At 41.0% G+C, this 19,532-nt stretch overlaps 1 protein-coding gene across 4 annotated transcripts in view; it reads left to right on the plus strand.

Moving 5' to 3' along the window:
- Nucleotides 1-19,532, plus strand: part of runx1 (RUNX family transcription factor 1) — an 84,173-nt gene that overhangs the window by 17,745 nt on the left and 46,896 nt on the right. Inside the window, exon 1 of one of the 4 annotated variants that reach the window (XM_060898634.1) lies at nt 13,525-13,564. The exons of the other annotated variants lie outside the window; for them this stretch is intronic. The gene's annotated coding sequence lies outside the window, so the exon portion shown is untranslated. Of the gene's footprint in view, nt 1-13,524; nt 13,565-19,532 lie in introns of those variants that run through there. 4 annotated transcript variants of the gene reach the window in all.

Raw genomic sequence — 19,532 nt, forward strand, 5'->3', positions numbered from 1 at the left:
CCATAGAAGCCTCTGTGAATTAGCTCTTACAATACAAATATTAACATACATTTTTAGAGCAAGTGCATTTATATACATTACTGTGTAAAAGTCTTAGGCACATGTAAAGAAATGCTGTTGACCAAAAATGGCTTAAAAATAATGAAATGAAATGTTTCAACATTTAAAAAATACTATAAACAGCAATAAGCCATAATAAATGAAACAAAGTCAATATTTGGTGTGAGATGAGCCTATGCTTTAAAAAAGAAATAGTAGTCTCAGGTACACTGAGTGCAGTTTTATAAGGAAATGAGCTGTAGGTTTTACTGAGCATCTTACAGAACCAGCCACAGTTCTTCTGGACACTTTGACTGTCACACTTGCTTCTTAATTTTGCAGCAAAACCCAGTAGCTTTCATTATGTTTTCTTTTTTAATCTGAAAAGTGCTCCCTTATGTAATATGCTGCTCAGATACAAACTTTTTTTTTTCTGTAACATTTAATTTTGTGCTGGAAAATGAACGTTTGGACTCTAAAATGCTTTTGTACTGACTTGATAATGTAGAAGTCATAAAATAGAAATATATGTATAACAAAGTTTCTATGAAAAAATAGGGTGCCTAAGGCACAGTAAAACTGTCTGAATTGCACTATCTATATAATAAGTGGCAAAGTTTGTTTGTTTGTTTGTTTGTTTGTTTTGTTTGTTTGTCTTGAGCTAACGTTGCCATTTCTCGACGGATTTTCACCAAATTTGGCAAGTATGTCTGGGGATGACCCAGAATTTTGCAGATATAAACAAGATTCATGTATTGGCCCCAGGGAGGTCCCTGGGGGGCACAATATCCACCCACCCCCTCCCTCAATGCCTTTCACATTACATTTATCAACACAAATTCTTGACAGATCTTCACTAAACTTGGCACATAGGTACAGCAGATAGCCACAATTTGGCAGAACTCAGAAATTCCATATATGAGCCCCAGGGGTTCCCTGGTGGGCCCCTGGGTTGTGGATGTTTGGATTTTTGTTTGTCTTGGGTTAACATCACCATTTCTTGACAGATCTTCAACAAATTTGACATGGAAGTCTGGGGCAACCCAGAATTTTGCAAAACCCGGGCAATGCCAGGTAACCTGCTAGTAGAAAAATAAGTCCACATCTTATGAGCAGTTCAATTCAGGAATTTAACAGTGCTGTAGTATAAAAGGAAATGTGCTGATGTCCTCAGAAAAGCTAGTTTTATCTATTAGCTTCTTATATCAGAAAATTATGGAAAGCCAGATGTGACAATTTAAAGCAGTTGAACAGACAGCATTCTCTATGTACTGCAGGCGCTGGGAAATTTCCTGACGCAGCAGATGCCATCTGATGATATAATGGCAGATCAAATCTGCTGTTAAATAGCGGTTACTATTATTTTCCTTCGAACAAAACGGTGATGTCTCTTTAATCATTTTTGTGTATTTGAATCATTTAGACTTCTTTCAGATAGGACACATCTCTGCTGGCAATGTTAAACACAGCACATGTGCAAAACAATTTGATGCCATCTAATGCTATTTCATGCCAGGGGAAGCCATGGCCTAATGGTTAGAGAAGCAGCTTTAGGCCCAAAACGTTGCTGGTTCAATTCCCTGGACCAGCAGGAATGGCTGAAGTGCCCTTGAGTAAGACCCCTAACTGCTCCTCAGGCTAAAAAAGAACAACTATATTGTACATCACTCTGGATAAAAGTGTCTGCTTAATGTGTGTTTAAGTCCTTCCCACGCCATGTGGTGCATCGGGCAGCACCAATCTCCATAGCCCTCAGCCTCTCGCCTATTACATAGCTAGGGTTACAGTGGGAGGCTAGTCCTCTGGTAACCACAAGAGTTTAACTCCCCACTCACATCTGTATTGCAGCATGCCTTGCCAGATGGTAGTAGGTACCATTTTTATGATGGGCTTTGGTATGACCCAACCGTGAATAGAACTCACAATCTCCCAATTGAGAGGCGGACACGCTACCACTAGGCCACTAGCCAGTGCTAAATGTGTGTAATGTAATGCAATCTCTGAAAAAAGGAAAACCACCTTAGAGTTGGCTCTCAATGTTCACCTGAAAGAGATAGCTCAAAGAGTCAACATACTGTATAACTAATGACTGGTTTCATTCTTTTTTTAATCTCAGATCAAGAATCAAATACAGAGCTCCACACATATAAGAGTCCATGAACTGCTCATCATGCAATCCACAAAATGAGCTTGTATCCCATAAATATTCAAGAATGTGAATTTTCACCTATTCTCAGTTGAAAGTACGGCTGAACATTTGGCAAACACAATTTCAATAGTGTTATAAAAGTGCAGGAGGAGAGTTGGGCTCGTCATTGCAAGCTCAAATGCACAAAACCACAGAGAAGCTTTTGCTGGTGCAGATAAGGGTTTCTGAACTTGGACTGCATTTCACCCACCCCTCCCCCCTTCCTGTCACCCAGCAAGTACGGGCTACATGGAAGATGTTGTTTTGTTGAAAATAACCGTATTTCTGTCAGTCAGGATTTTTATGAGTTTGTGCTTTCACACCTAAGTCCTGATTAAAAAAAGGGGGGGGGGGGGGCAGGGCTCTATTTAGAACCTTCACAGGAAGCAAAAAAGGTTATCGCTGTAAGATACACGTGTGGTACACAGGATCATTGCTTCTTTTTGAACATAAGTGTGATGTATGGAAGTGACACATGCATCATGATTTATATCTTTTTTTAAATAGTGAATATGGTGCCAACAAATTGTTAAGCTTAAGCGGCCTTAAATTATATATTTCTTTCAATGTTTAATAGTGTTGAACAATGTCTGCAGTCCCTTACTCTATCATGCTCTGTGGCAAGCCTGTGGTAACATAGCAATGACTGCGGCTACGTGACCAGTCTCAGTGTTTAACCAATATGCAAAGTAACCTTACCATAGGCTCATTCATCCACAAACTGTTAAACACAGAGACACATGCAGCAGGCTAGGAACTAAACACAACTCATAGAGACAGATACTCACATGTGCACGCAGATATTATTCACAATGAACATCTGAAAACAATATATTTAGTTGAATTTAGAATTAAGTTTAGCTGAATGACTAATACTGACCATAGATCAAAGGTCGACCGCTTTACATATTGTACAAGTGATGATGGCTCTGGAGCCTATGCTAGTCTCTGGGTCACACACTGACACACACAAGGTGGAGGTTTTAGTTTATTAGTTCTAATATTAACTAACATGACTAAAATGTATAATGCTATTGCATATACAGTATTTCATTATAAGTATGTGATCAGTGGTGCTGAAAAAAAATTATAACTGGCAGGTTTCTTTAAATTCAAGGGTATTTCCTTGTAACATGTCGTCATCAGCACCTCTGTTGTTAACCAAAGTGTGTGTGTGTGTGTGTGTGTGTGTGAGAGAAAGAGAGAGAGAGAGAGATGTCACAAGGAACCTGTCAGTTAAACATAGGCAGAGTTCCTAACGGTATCCTTACATCTGTGGCTTCCTTCCTCCTCAGTATCAACTGAAGAAGACGAAGACAAAATGGCATAAATTTTAAATCGTGATCTTACAGAGCTTCTACGGACTCTGGTACTTAAAGCTGTATTAAAGTAATCTCCAAAACCAGATGTGAGTTTACATATTTATGTATATAGTACATGAAGAGTGTGACATCACAGAATTGGGGTTAAAAAGTGTCTGAAAAGTGACTACTGTGGATATGAGCCCATGTATCCTTTTCCATACAGCATTGATTACCTTATATTATTTCATTATCATTCCCTTTCCCAAATGCTGCCTGTCATTTTATCTCCAATTAGATTTGTGACTAGAACTAACGCTGACCACTGTTTCATTCCTTAACACGGACTGCCTTCCATGAGTTACATACCCTTCATATAACTCACGCTTCAGTGGGCAGCCTGTGTGTGGTGTTGTGTAAATGCTCCATTGGCAGCACTGTAGCTCTGTGTCTGCTGGAGCAATTATGTCGCTATGATTCAGCTTCTCTCAGCCCATTTCCTGGATTCAGTTAACACCACCTGTTTCCAGCACCGTCACCTGGGCGCCTGACATTAGTGCTCATGTGCATGGCATGAGGTATGAGATCGGGGGAATGGAGAAAGACGGGTAATCTATGCTTAGTCAGCGAAACATCACAGATGAAAGCATTACAGTCAGATACATTTAGTTACAGAGCCTCATAGTTTAGAGTGCCAAGTTTTCCAACTGAGTACAGTCAGAAATCTTGAGTTCAGCCTTATGAACTGGAATGTGGTTTTCCACTGGCAGATCACAGTCTGGATGTGGAGTGAGTAAAGCATTTCTTTGAAAGAACATTCTGAGTATTTGAAACAAATTAAAAAAAAAACTGTAGCAGAGCTGATACATGTATAGCAAGTTCAGAGACTCTACTTTTCTAAATATGAACCCCTGCTCATCATCTGTGGCAGATCCCCTGTTGTGGCTCATCCAGTCCCCTACATTTATATAAATCATTGAACTAAAGGCAGACCATCAGACTAGAGATTTAACATCATTCGTCTCCAGAGCTGAGCTACAGGACAAAGTAGAGACACCATGTCAGAAAAAAAAGAGCATTTTCACAGACGTTTCATTTTATTCACCTTTTCCGCTTCTCTCTAGCAGCTTCTTAGAAACCAAAAACAGAAAGGCGATTGAACATGCGTTATGTGTTTATTAAAATCTACAGGTCTATTCAAAACATAACCACTTAAAATGGTCTTATTATAGCCATTACTTAATTGTTAAAAGATAACTCTTGTCACCATTCAGTCATGTTAGATGTTTACTCAGACCAGCACAAATTGTATTTGAATACTTACACTGTAAAAAAAAAATTAGCCAAGCCAACTTAAAAATGTAACGCAACCTGCTGCCAAAGGATTTTGAGTAAACTCAACTCCGGGCCAAATAGTTGTGCTGACTTGCTCTTTTAAGTCGACACAGATGAGTATTTTATGTTGACCTTACTTTATTTAGCAAGTTCAGTGCATTCAAATTGTGATGTTGAAATAAATTGAAATAATCATTCCAATTAACTTGGAAAAGCAAGTTGGCACAAAAAACATTAAGTTATCCTAAATTCTTCAAAGATTTTTTTGGGCTTTTTCCACCTTTATTGGATAGGACAGTATAGAGACAGATTGGGAAACTACCTCAGGTCAGAATCAAACCCAGGTCCCCAGATTTATGGCATGACACCTTATCCACCTGAGCCACAACACCCCAAAATGTTCTTTTAAGTTCACATAGAAGAGTATTTTATGTTGAGTTGACTTGCCTTGCCTTTAGAAGTTCAGTCCAACAAATTGTTTAGTTGAAATAAATTGAAATAATAATGCCAATTAACTTAGAAGAACAAGTTGGCACATCATGGTTCTAAGTTGAGTTTACTCAAAATTCTTTGGCAGCAGGTTGCATTAAATTTTTAAGTTGGCTTGACTATTTTTTTTTTTACAATGATTTAGTGTGCATTACATTTTTTAGTTAACACAAACCTCTCAACACTTAATTTCTACTTCACTTTGCCTATTATTACACAAACAGAAACAAATACCGACATACAAGGAGGGAATTCCCTGGCCTCTGTTGAGGAAAGCTTAGTCTAGACTCCTATAGAGATCTTGCAGTCACGTGACCAGAAAGTACACAGCCGCCATCTTGTCGGTCAACAGCACAGCTGAATACTGCTGCACTCGTGTACAGAATGGATCAATTTCAACCGACGGACTACACGGCTCATTTTTCAAATGAACAGATAACTAGATATATGTCTAAAATAAACAATCTACAGATTAGTGACCCTTATGGCTTACCGGATGGAGTTTTCACGACCGTGTCAGTGGATATGGAACTGCCAGAGGTGGAATACCCAGACGTGTATAATTACCTCATCAACTTTCCCTCGCTGTTCAGTGGTGAAGCACTGCGTGCTTATAAATCTCTGGACAGTTATCTTTACAGAAATTCAGGATTTGTCAGCGACTCAGATGTGGCATCTTGTAAACAAGAAAATGATCCTCACTGGATGGGTAAGTCACTTAAGTATTGAGTATAGCACTGACCAGCCGATTATAGAATAGAATAAGGTAATTCCAGCTGTAATTCCAAATCGTCTGTCTTGTTTACCATGGATCTGGCGTTGGAGAGGTAGAGGCTTAGCAGTGGAGATTTGAGTGGCTGTTTTCTGAGCTTAGTCAACAGGCCGGCTCTGCCTGCAGCCTCGCTTTTGCTTCCACTCCCGGCGCCGCCTCCTTAGCTTTGCTTCCAATAACAATCCACGGAGACCCCGCTGGTCTCGCTATCTCGTCCGGAATGTTTTTTTTTTTTCTCGTCCGGAATGTTGTGCATGCGATGGAAATCGCTACAAACCGTCATTTTCTGCTGGAAACCAATGTCCAGTAAGTCCATACGGTTGTAGTGGATATTGAAGTCCGATACAGACGAACAACACGCAAAAATACACACAAAAAACATAAAAAACGTGCACAGGTAGGGAGAGCTTGTAGCCGCAGCCATTGTAGTAGAATTGTATATAGTAGGGTTTTCCAGAAGAAAAGGTAGAAGTAGAAGCAGAAGTAGAAGGCAGAAATATGGCGTTTGACCGACAAGATGGCGTCTGTCACAATCTGGATCGGCTGTGACGTCACATGCAAGTGCTCCATACAACGTCTCATGTCAGTTTCCACGGACTTCTCACTCCACCTGACCGTTGAAACTTTCGAACTTGTGAAGTGCGCATGCGCAGTGGCATTGGTTAAGGGGCGTCAATCAGCACTTGAATATATAAGTTCACTTAACTTAATTTTCCAATTCCTATGAACTTGTGGTGAAGGAAAGGCGTCTCAACTATTTTTTTAGTTACTTGAACAATTAGAAGGAAAATTTGTTCATTCAACTTAGAATCCTTTTTTCACTCAACAATTTTGCAAGTTGCATTTTTTACTGTATGCTATAGGAAATTTATCAGCGTAACCACTAAGATTCAGGAAATTGAGGCAGACAAAACGACAAATGCTATATAATGAAAGGTGCAATGAAAGGGAAGTGCTCTGTTTGTGTATGTGTGCTTGGCTCACTTGGACCATCTCACTCTGTTAACCCTCCAACCCACACACAGACATTATCACAGACATTATTAGCTGTGTCATTGTCTAACATTTGCATATCCGGGGAACAAGACAGTCATTGTTGTTAGACAGTACTCACATCAGAGGGACTTTTCACACCTTGAGACTGATTTGAACACAGCCATGAAAACACACCACAGCTATGAAAACACATCATATTGTCTAGGCTTGAGGGTAACACTGCTTTCCTATTATTTTGCAACTGATATCTCTCTTTACATGTTACAATAAGCAAGTCTGCTCTAGAATAACTGTGCCTCAATATGTAAAATCAAGAGATAAGTGGAATGGGGCTGGAAAAAAAAACTCCTTCAAGAGACCCCTGTAACAGCATGTGTTACTTCACCTGTGTAAAGCAACTTTTCTGTTTCTATCCCAGCTGACTATGAGCGAGAGGTGGGGTACACCCTGAACAAGTCACCAGGTTATCACAGGGCTGACACAGAGACAAACAACCATTCACACTCACACCTACGGTCAATTTAGAGCCACCACTTAACCTAACTTGCATGTCTTTGGACTGTGGGGGAAACCGAAGCACCCAGAGGAAACCCACGCAGACATGGGGAGAACATGCAAACTCCGCACAGAAAGGCCCTCGTCAGCTGCTGGGCTTGAACCCAGGACCTTCTTGCTGTGAGGTGACAGTGCTAAAGTGCCGCCCATGTGCAAAAGTCTTAGGCACCAATTTTTTTTCATACAAAATTTGTTGTAGATTTCTATTTTATGACTTCTACATTATTGAATCAGTACAAAAGCATTTTAAAGTTCCAAACATTCATTTTCCAGCACAAAATGAAATGTTACAGAAAAAAGTTTGTATCTAAGCAGTATACTACACAAGAGAGCACTTTTCAGATTAAAAAAGAAAACATAATGAAGGCGGCTGCACGGTGGTGTAGTGGTTAGCGCTGTCGCCTCACAGCAAGAAGGTCCACGATCGAGCCCCGTGGCTGGCGAGGGCCTTTCTGTGTGGAGTTTGCATGTTGTCCACGTGGGTTTCCTCTGGGTGCTCTGGTTTCCCCCACAGTCCAAAGACATGCAGGTTAGGTTAACTGGTGACTCTAAATTGACCGTAGGTGTGAATGTGAGTGTGAATGGTTGTCTGTGTCTATGTGTCAGCCCTGTGATGACCTGGCGACTTATCCAGGGTGTACCCCGCCTTTTGCCCGTAGTCAGCTGGGATAGGCTCCAGCTCGCCTGCGACCCTGTAGAACAGGATAAAGCGGCTACAGATAATGAGATGAGATGAGATAATGAAGGCTACTGGGTTTTGCTGCAAAATTAAGAAGCAAGTGTGACAAAGTGTCCAGAAGAACTGTGGCTGGTTCTGTAAGATACTCAGTAAAACCTACAGCTCATTTCTTTATAAAACTGCACTCATTGTGCCTGAGACTACTATTTTTTCTAAAGCAAAGGGTCGTCTCACACCAAACATTGACTTTGTTTCATTTATTATGGCTTACTGCTGTTTATTGTATTATTTTAATGGTGAAAATTTTCATTTCATTATTTTTAAGCCATTTTTGGTCTACAGCATTTCTTTACATGTGCCTAATAATTTTGCAGAGCACTGTATATATAGGTTCTTGGCTACAATTTATATCTATCTATCTATCTATCTATATATATATATATATATATATATATATATATATATATATATATATACACACTGTGTCTGTGGGTCTGATGATCCAAGACCCGAAACACCCCGTGACCCTGGGTTTATCACTGAGGATGTGTCCAAGCTGCACCATTCAAGGTGTTTCTAATAACTAATATATATATATATATATATATATATAGAGAGAGAGAGAGAGAGAGAGAGAGAGAGATGTCCCCCTCTGTGCTTGGAATATGTTTTTCTTTGTGCCAAGCTTAGTAATAATATCAACAGAGTTTCATGTGGAACTCTAGATTTCTTCTTCTCATCTCATTCTCTCTAGCTGCTTTATCCTGTTCTACAGGGTCGCATGCAAGCTGGTGCCTATCCCAACTGACTACGGGCAAAAGGCAGGGTACACCCTGGACAAGTCGCCAGGTCATCACAGGGCTGACACATTGACACAGACAACCATTCACACTCACATTCACACCTACAGTCAATTTAGAGTCACCAGTTAACCTAACCTGCATGTCTTTGGACTGTGGGGGAAACCAGAGCACCCGGAGGAAACCCACAGGGAGAACATGCAAACTCCGCACAGAAAGGCCTTCGCCGGCCACAGGGCTCAAACCCGGACCTTCTTGCTGTGAGGCGACAGCTCTAACCACTACACCACCGCGCTGCCCAGATTTCTTCTCATCAAAAAAAAAAATTAACACAATGTTGACTTTTTTAATAATTTCAAATATTCTCAATTCCAAACAGTAGTGGGGTCGTACCTGAGACCTGTCTCAAGATCACTTTTTGAAGGTCTTGGTCTCATCTTGGAATCGACTGCATTTTTACTTGGTCTTGTCTTGGTCTTGGACATAGAGGACTCTGGATTTTATTTCAAGACCAGACCAGACCAGACCACAACTGCAGGGATTTCACTAAATTTGTATTTTCTCATTTATTTGTCAAAAAAAAATTAAATTATTAATAATAATAATAATAATAATAATAATAATAATAATAATAATACATTTTATTTAAGGCGCCTTTCAGGGCACTCAATGTCACCTCACCATACACATAAACAACAATAAAAAGAGCAAAAAAGACACAACAATATAAATGCAATAAAATCAGAAATCAGCAGTAGTGGATGACAAGTTATAGTGAGTAGGCAAGTTTGAAAAGGTGGGTTTTTAAATGAGTTTTGAAGATGGATAATGAGTTAATGTTCCTGATGTCAGGGGGGAGGGAGTTCCAGAGGCGAGGGACAGAGTGGCTGAAGGCTCTGGACCCCATGGTGGACAGACGGGCAGAGGGCACAGTGAGGCTGATGGAGGATGCTGACCTGAGTGTCTGGGAGGGAGTGTTGATGTGGAGAAGGTCAGAGAGGTATGGGGGGCGAGGTTGTGGATGGCCTTGAAAGTGTGGAGCAGGATTTTAAAGTCTATGTGAAATTTGACAGGAAGCCAGTGGAGTTGTTGAAGAACAGGAGTGATATGATTGATGGATGGAGTTCTGGAGACAATACAAGCAGCTGAGTTCTGGACCAGTTGGAGCTTATGGATGGACTTGTGGGGGATACCGAAGAGGAGGGAGTTACAGTAGTCTAGGCGGGATGTGACTAAAGTGTGGACCAAGACATCATTACTGTGACTGGATGTAAAACTTCCTGCTTCAAACACAACTAATAATGTGACTCATGATTAACGTGAATAACATGATTTTTGTTACTGTTAATGGCTGTCACCCCCCTCCCTCCACACCCACTGGCCTGGTCTTGGTCTTGACTTGGTCTCAACCCCTCAAAGTCTTGGTCTTGTCTCGGTTCCAATACACTCTGGTCTTGGTAATGACTTGGTCTCAGTTTAGGTGGTCTTGACTATAACACTACCAAACAGTTCAGGCAACTTCTCCATTTCACACTCTGGTAGTCCCATGTAATTTATTTGTATTTGTTACTTGCAGAAAAAATCTGGGATGATGTTTTTTGATGAAGTGTGGAGACACTCAGTCATTTGTTGCTCCTCCTCTGTCTTGTGCTCCTTTTTTCTCCATGACTCCACCCCCAGGCAAGTTTGAGACATGTGCAGGACTGGCTAGTGATCAGAGGGGCAGCTGCTGTTTGATCTGCATGCTCACTGCTCCACATGACATCCACGGAGCAGAGAGAGGATTTCTAAAAAAGCTCCTTCATTTCCTTTTATTTTCAGCTCTTCTTCATGATTTCTTTCTTTGGTCCATTTACTTGGACTTATATTTATTCTAGTTTGTGTTTTCTCATGACTGGACTTCCCCCCACTTTTCCTTTAGAGCTTAGGTGTGAGGCCTAAACTTCATCTCATCTCATCTCATTATCTCTAGCCGCTTTATCCTTCTACAGGGTCGCAGGCAAGCTGGAGCCTATCCCAGCTGACTATGGGCGAAAGGCGGGGTACACCCTGGACAAGTCGCCAGGTCATCACAGGGCTGACACATAGACACAGACAACCATTCACACTCACATTCACACCTACGGTCAATTTAGAGTCACCAGTTAACCTAACCTGCATGTCTTTGGACTGTGGGGGAAACCGGAGCACCCGGAGGAAACCCACGCGGACACGGGGAGAACATGCAAACTCCGCACAGAAAGGCCCTCGCCGCCAGGACCTTCTTGCTGTGAGGTGACAGCGCTAACCACTACACCACAGTGCCGCCCCGGCCTAAACTTGATTAGGACAATAATGCCGCTTTTCTACTACAAACGCGGCTGAGTCGGGCTGAGCCGTGCCGTGCTGAGTCAGGCTGAGCGGGGCTGTTGGAGTTGCATTTCGACTACAACCGCGCTGAACCGTGCTGGCTGGAAGTGGGTGGACACATTGGGTGGAGTTAGCGAAAGTGGGTGGACGTCAGGTGATGTCGTTAAGCAGCGCAAACAGTGACATCAGTGACCTTTTAAGCGGTAGTCTCACGACCCGGATAGTAAACAATAAACATGGAGTCGTTAGTGTTGCTGGTCTTGGTGCTGTGGCTTGTTGTCACCGACAACGCGGGCAGATACTGGCAAGAGCGTATAGATGAGGCGAGGCGCATAAGGCTTCAGAAATTCTCGTAATTCGTAATTCTTCTCCTTCCGGGTTTGCGGTGTTTACAGATCCCAGCGCGCTTGCGGGGCGTGTGTGGGCATGTGAGGACACTCCTCCTCACCAATCAGTGCACAGGGGAGTGTCTCCTCACACCCCTAGCCCCACTCGGCTCGGTTTGGCTCGCTTCAGCCCCACTCCAAAACGGTGCGAGTTTTAGGGGCTAAGCAGGGCTGAAACGAGCTGAGTCGTGCTGGTTTTTGGTAGTCGAAACGCGAGCCGTGTCGGGCTGAAGCGAGCTGAAGTGAGCTGAAAAAGGGTAGTGGAAAAGGGCCATAAGATACTTAATTGAGTGTAAATGTTGCACTTGTTGTGGCTAATTTGATATTGTGTAGTCTACCACACTTGGCCTCAGCTGCCTAGGAAAGATATGGTATTGGGAACATAAGCATGGAACAGCCCATGCCAGACTGGAGATATTGATTTGTGTTTCATAAAGCGTGAATAGACTGGGTTAGACAGAGATCAGGACAGGAAAGGTAGGTGTTACCATTGATTGCAGTGTCTCTTGATCAGAGTCTCTTTGTTCCTCTTTCAGACTGTAACCAAATGCGCTAATCGCTTCACATCCAAAGGTTTGTCTGCTGCTGTATAGACCCAAATGATTGTTAAATGACTGGTGCTGTATGTGGTTACAAGTTGCATCTAATCACCTCAGGAGTGATTGTTGGTAGTAAGTAAGAATAAGGACTTCTTGTTTTGTTTTGTTTGTTTGTTTGTTTTTTCGACAGAGCCAGAAAAATTCCCCCAACCATAGCAAGGGAATTAACACTATGCTATATTTAACAATTATTCACTGAAGGCGAAGTGAATATTGGTGAATAATAACAGAGACAAAGTTGAGGTTATTATTCACCAATATTCACTGAGTCTGAGGCGGATAACTGTTTTAGTATAAATACACAGGTGATTATTTCAAAAATATGTTTTTAAAAAGTATTTAAAAAATCTTTTTTTTCAAACTTCAAAAGCTGCATGCAAATCTAATAATGGCGCATGCAGATTTGTGTCACTTATTTATGCTGGTTCACATAAAATACTTTGTTTTGAAATAGATAAAATAAATCAAAATTCCACCTTACCTTTGAATAGTTTTAGACCAAACTTTGTAGCATCTTTAGTGTTTTTAGGAACAGCATTTCCTTTCATACATTGTAATTCTTCCTCACTTACGGTGACAAAGCGATTGGCCACCATTTTGCCGAGTCGCTCGAGGTAATTATCAAGAAATAGTCCGAATTTCTCAACCAGTCAGCACGTGCGATTTCCTTTAATCACCTCCATATTTATACTAAAAGCATATGCAAATACAGTATGAAAAGGAATCCTGAAAACAACTGCAAAGGTAGATGTAGTAAACTTTCAGCATGGTACACAAGCATTCTTCATCAGCTGTGCAAGCAAATTGATTCTGAAGCTGTAGCAGGTGAAACCAGTCAAAAGTTTGGGCACACCTTCTAATTCAATGTTTTTTCTTTATTTGTATTCATTAAAAGTCACTTCATCTCTTAAAGTAATGATGGATGTTGTTTCTCTTTACTTAGTTGAGGGGTTCTTGACATCCATCCATCCATTATCTGTAGCTGCTTATCCTATTCTACAGGGTTGCAGGCAAGCTCAAGCCTATCCCAGCTGACTATGGGTGAGAAGCGGGGTACACCCTGGACAAGTCACCAGGTAATCTCAGGGCTGACACATAGAGACAAATAATCATTCACACTCACACCTACAGTCAATTTAGAGCCACCAATTAACCTAACCTGCATGTCTTTGGACTGTGGGGGAAACTGGAGCACCCGGAGGAAACCCACACAGACAGAACATGCAAACCCCACACAGAAAGGCCCTTGCTGGCCGCGAACCCAGAACCTTCTTGCTGTGAGGCAACAGTGCTAACCACTACACCACCGTGCCGCCCCAGTTGTGAAACAGGGCTATTTACTGTATTTATATTATTTACAATTTACTGTTTAAAGGCAGCAGAATGGTGGTGCAAGTGGTTAGCACTGTCGCCTCACAACAAGAAGGTTCTGGGTTTGAGCCCAGCAGCCGATGAGGGCCTTTCTGTGTGGAGTTTGCATGTTCTTCCCGTGTCTGCGTGGGTTTCCTACTGGCGCTCCAGTTTCCCCCAAAGACATGCAGGTTAGGCTAATTGGTGGCTCTAAATTGTGCATAGGTGTGAGTGTGAATGGTTGAGAGGAGAAAACCTCTATAACAATCTGGTAGAAGGCAATAGAAAACCACTGCTGTAATGTTCCCTAGAGACTTTGATGGCTGAAGCTGTCAGAGTGGCCATGGCACTGTAGTGATATGCCAAAATGGCTGGATGGACTGTTTGAAGGCAAGAACCTAGTACACTAACTTTTGATGAGGCACACCTATTAATTGAAAAGCATTCCAGGTGCGTATTTCATGAAGCTGGTTAAGATAATTTCAATAGTGTACAAAGTGTCATCAAGGTAAATGGTGGATCCTTTAAAGAACCTAAAATATGGAACATTTTGTTTTTAACACTTTTTTGTACATCTATGTTCCATATGTTATTTCATAGTTTTGATGTCTTCAGTATTGTTCTACAATGTAGAAAATAGTCAAAATACTGAAAAACCTATGAATTAGAAGGTGTGTCCAAACTTTTGGCTGGCACTGAATGAAAAGGGGTCATTCCATGTCAGTTCACACACCCTCCCCAGTGACACCTCTTCAATTTGCCTGATATTTATTTTATTAGTGCCTTATGATGTCAAAAGAAATAATCCAAAATTTTAGCTTCCTAGCTGGAACGGTTTTTGAATTTTGGCCCTTCAAAGTTTGGGTGCCACGCCCACTTTTGGGGTCCGGGAATTGTACACTTAATTTGCAAGCATTTTTGGAGGCCCATATCTTTTGTTCTAAGGGGAATATAGACCTGTAAATTGCTATATCTATGTAATCTGGCCCTGTCTATCTGATTCTGCACCTAAAAATAGCACAAGTTTACTAACTTTAGAGATATTAACCCCTTAAAAGTGGATTTTTTTAATGACACAATTTTTTTTTTTTGACATTTCAGGGGTCCATATCTTGGAAAGTTTTTGTGTTGATAGGGTTTAAACTGATTTATCATCATATTTGGGAACTCTGCTGTGTACTTAGAGAGTTTCAGGGCACTCAGAGCTTTGGTGGGGGTACAGGAGGGCCACAAATATGGCTTCGGGACAAAATTACCATTTGGTGCGTCCTACTTCAGGCCATTAGTTGGCCATGTGGGCACATGATGACTGGAATGAGCCTTTAACCCTATCAACAGACACCTTTTATCAAACTTTTAAGCCAATAAAAACTTTGATTATCCAACTCCTTCAATATAAAATAAGCATTTGTATATGGTACTGTTTTTGCATATTTTCTGAAAAATCCTAAGTCCGGAAAGTAGGTCAACTGTTGTTTTGACTGCCTGTTCATGTTTAAGGTAGTAAAAGCACACCCATATAGTGATTTTAATCTATGGGAAGATTATTTATACCCAATACCCCATTAGTTATATTGACAATTACAAGGGATAAACCCTTTCCTGGCTGTTTCACGATGCTGTTTTTTTTACATTTGACACCTTTCCCTGTATCCAACCAAACTCTGACCACTATACACTTAATAGTTAAATGCATCTTTCAAACAGGAAAGGGAAAGATGCAAACAAGGGGATGATCCCAAGAAAAACATCCTGGTTGCTTTACTACATTTGTTCTGACATCCGATCTGGAAGTTAAACCTAGACTCATCAGGGTTTTTTTTTTTTTTCAAGAAAAGGGGAAGGGGCCCCTAGCCACTCATGTGGGGAACATTAGCATATCAATTAGTACTAATTGATATGCTAATGTTCCCCACATGAGTGGCTAGGGGCCCCTTCCCCTTTTTTTGAAAAAAAAAAAAAACCCTGATGAGTCTAGGTTTAACTTCCAGATCGGATGTCAGAACAAATGTAGTAAAGCAACCAGGATGTTTTTCTTGGGATCATCCCCTTGTTTGCATCTTTCCCTTTCCTGTTTGAAAGATGCATTTAACTATTAAGTGTATAGTGGTCAGAGTTTGGTTGGATACAGGGAAAGGTGTCAAATGTAAAAAAAAAAAATGGCATCGTGAAACAGCCAGGAAAGGGTTTATCCCTTGTAATTGTCAATATAACTAATGGGGTATTGGGTATAAATAATCTTCCCATAGATTAAAATCACTATATGGGTGTGCTTTTACTACCTTAAACATGAACAGGCAGTCAAAACAACAGTTGACCTACTTTCCGGACTTAGGATTTTTCAGAAAATATGCAAAAATAGTACCATATACAAATGCTTATTTTATATTGAAGGAGTTGGATAATCAAAGTTTTTATTGGCTTAAAAGTTTGATAAAAGGTGTCTGTTGATAGGGTTAAAGGCTCATTCCAGTCATCATGTGCCCACATGGCCAACTAATGGCCTGAAGTAGGACGTACCAAATGGTAATTTTGTCCCGAAGCCATATTTGTGGCCCTCCTGTACCCCCACCAAAGCTCTGAGTGCCCTGAAACTCTCTAAGTACACAGCAGAGTTCCCAAATATGATGATAAATCAGTTTAAACCCTATCAACACAAAAACTTTCCAAGATATGGACCCCTGAAATGTCAAAAAAAAATTGTCATTAAAAAAAATCCACTTTTAAGGGGTTAATGTCTCTAAAGTTAGTAAACTTGTGCTATTTTTAGGTGCAGAATCTGATAGACAGGGCCAGAATACATAGATATAGCAATTTACAGGTCTATATTCCCCTTAGAACAAAAGATATGGGCCTCCAAAAATGCTTGCAAATTAAGTGTACAATTCCCGGACCCCAAAAGTGGGCGTGGCACCCAAACTTTGAAGGGCCATAACTCAAAAAACGTTCGAGCTAGGAAACTAAAATTTTGGATTCTTTCATTTGACATCATAAGGCACTAAGAAAATTAAAATAAGGCAAATTGAAGAGGTGTCACTGGGGAGGTTTTGGGCATTTGTGTGAATTGACATGGAATGACCCAAAGGGATGTTTATGGCTCTGGCTTGTGTCAGGCCCCATCACACCACCACATCACTGATCATAACAGCATATCCTGTTGTGTTTTATTTCTTATATACAAAAGGCGGGGGGGGGGGGGGGGGGGCATTTAAAAGGAAACTGGCTTGTTGTTTGTTTCAAGCTTATTGAAGAACCTGACAGAGTTCTTAATTTATATCTGTAACATATAATTTTTTAGGGGGAAATGAATTTTTGGCAATGGAAAGCTGCTCTTAGTGAGGCAGAAGTCTCGTTTGCACCAATCTTGCTCGGTGCATCTTTGTCCCTTACTGGCCTAATACAGACATGGGGTAGTGTTGCCATCTCACATCTCCAGGGTTCTGGGTTCAAGTCTGAGCTGAGATTATTGTCTATGTAGAATATTTGTCTACATGTTTTTCATCCAGTACTCCAGTTTCCTGGATGAATCAGCTACTCTAAATTGCCTCAAGGTGTTATTAAAGGACTAGAGGTCCATCCAGGTTGTTTTGTGCAACATTTTTTTTGCAGCATAGGCTCTGGATTCATGACAACCTTGACAAAGATAAAATTGTTACTGAAGATCAATGAATGTTCCTCCTGGGATGTGTTATGGACAACAGCACTAGTCCGTCGGACATCAATCAGTCTCAGAAGCCATTCTTTGAAATAGGAAGTACTCACAATTTATGTAGGAGCATGTGTCCTGGGAATCTGATAAGTGATTCCCCCTCGTAAAGCCAACCATAAATTGGTGGCCTTTATTCTGGCTCAGAGCAGCTCTTCATGAGACTGACCAGTCTTTTCTAGGTTTCTGTGAAAGCAAGTGATTAGTCCTACTTTTATGATTGATCAAAAATATTAACAATTACATAAGCCTGTTAGAAAGGTTTTGAATAATTTCCAAGCGTACCAGGGAAACCTACAAATTGACTCAAGAGCGTTATAATTTTACACATGAATCTGTCAGATATTTTTGCAATACAGCCAATGTAGGATTGAGACAGTTACTATAATCTTATTTTTGGACCCAGTGATAAGTAACAACAAATCCACCAATGCAGGTTAATTGAATTTGTTTTAAGATCCAGTTTAGGATTTGGTCGCACCTTTTAATAATGCATAGAGGCCATACTTTACCCTTTTGACAATAGAGGCTCTAATGCCCATCCTCTTTGCTCATCCTCATTTATAGCTATGCCACCTATTGTGGATATGTAAATCTGCTACACCTGAAGTCTTTATATTCAAGGACCAGTAAGGAGTAAGGAAAAGAAAACTTCAGTGCAAACCCACACGGTTGTAAGCTTTATTCTGTTACTTTCGGTAGACAGATGTGCTGATGGTGATGGGTGGGGGCATCCCAGAACCCTGTAGTGTTTCAGTTCCCATCATGCTTTTCTCCATTGCCATTACTGCCCCTCTGCTGTGAAACCGCAACAAGAAACGGCAATATAAGGGTCAATACTGTGAAGGTACAGGTCTGAGTCTGGGTAGGGCTTTTTGTGACCACAGAAACTCTTCCAGAGCTTCGTGATGAAGAAATTGAGGCCGCAGTAAACCCAAAGGGAACTGTCCCCAAGTGGAACTCTACAGAACTTCATCAGTGTGGTAAATAAGGTTGAGATGTAAATGGTGTCTGAAACACATTTTTCCTTTTCCAGCAGGCCTGCTTTGTGAGACTTACATTCAATGGCTGCTAATTTATTTATCTAATGCCAGTTTTCTGTACATGGCTTTGTGGATGAGCATACCTATTTTCCTGACTGTTTTTCTGGGTTATTAGACAGAGGCCTCAGTTGGACAATGGTCCGAATACACAGTAGGTGAATGTGACTAAATAGACATGTAAATCGAGGAACCATCTAAGTTATGTATGTGCTCAAGCCCAGGCCTTTCTGAGTTATTAATTAATTTTTCTGGCCAAGTTTTTAATTGAACATTTTCCTTCTGTTCCTCTAGGAAGAACAGCCAGTTGCCTGCATCACATGTTGTGTCCTAGAGTTCCAGCCTTCCAAAATAGTGATAAACCTTTCTCTTGTCACCAAATGTACTGTACAAGAATCACAGAGAGTGAAGGCTAGCTAGCAAGAAGGTTAGCTTGATTCCTGTTTTGCTTTTAATATTTAGGCATATAGCTCCTTGTAAATCCTTGGTCACTACACTGGAAAACTCATCTCTAGTTTGCAGAGGAGAATCACAGCAGAAACTTTAATTGACTTTCTTTGACTTTCTACTCATTCATAGGTTTTTCTGTATTGTGACTATTTTCTACATCATAGAACAATACTGAAGACATCAAAACTATGAAATAGCATATGGAACATATCTGGAACTCATCTCATCTCATTATCTCTAGCTGCTTTATCCTGTTCTACAGGGCCGCAGGCAAGCTGGAGCCTATCCCAGCTGACTACGGGCGAAAGGCGGGGTACACCCTGGACAAGTCGCCAGGTCATCGCAGGGCTGACACATAGACACAGACAACCATTCACATTCACACCTACGGTCAATTTAGAGTCACCAGTTAACCTAACCTGCATGTCTTTGGACTGTGGGGGAAACCGGAGCACCCGGAGGAAACCCACGCGGACACGGGGAGAACATGCAAACTCC

The sequence above is a fragment of the Neoarius graeffei genome, chromosome 18 (assembly GCF_027579695.1).
Source record: "Neoarius graeffei isolate fNeoGra1 chromosome 18, fNeoGra1.pri, whole genome shotgun sequence".
Classification (NCBI taxonomy): Eukaryota; Metazoa; Chordata; class Actinopteri; order Siluriformes; family Ariidae; genus Neoarius; species Neoarius graeffei.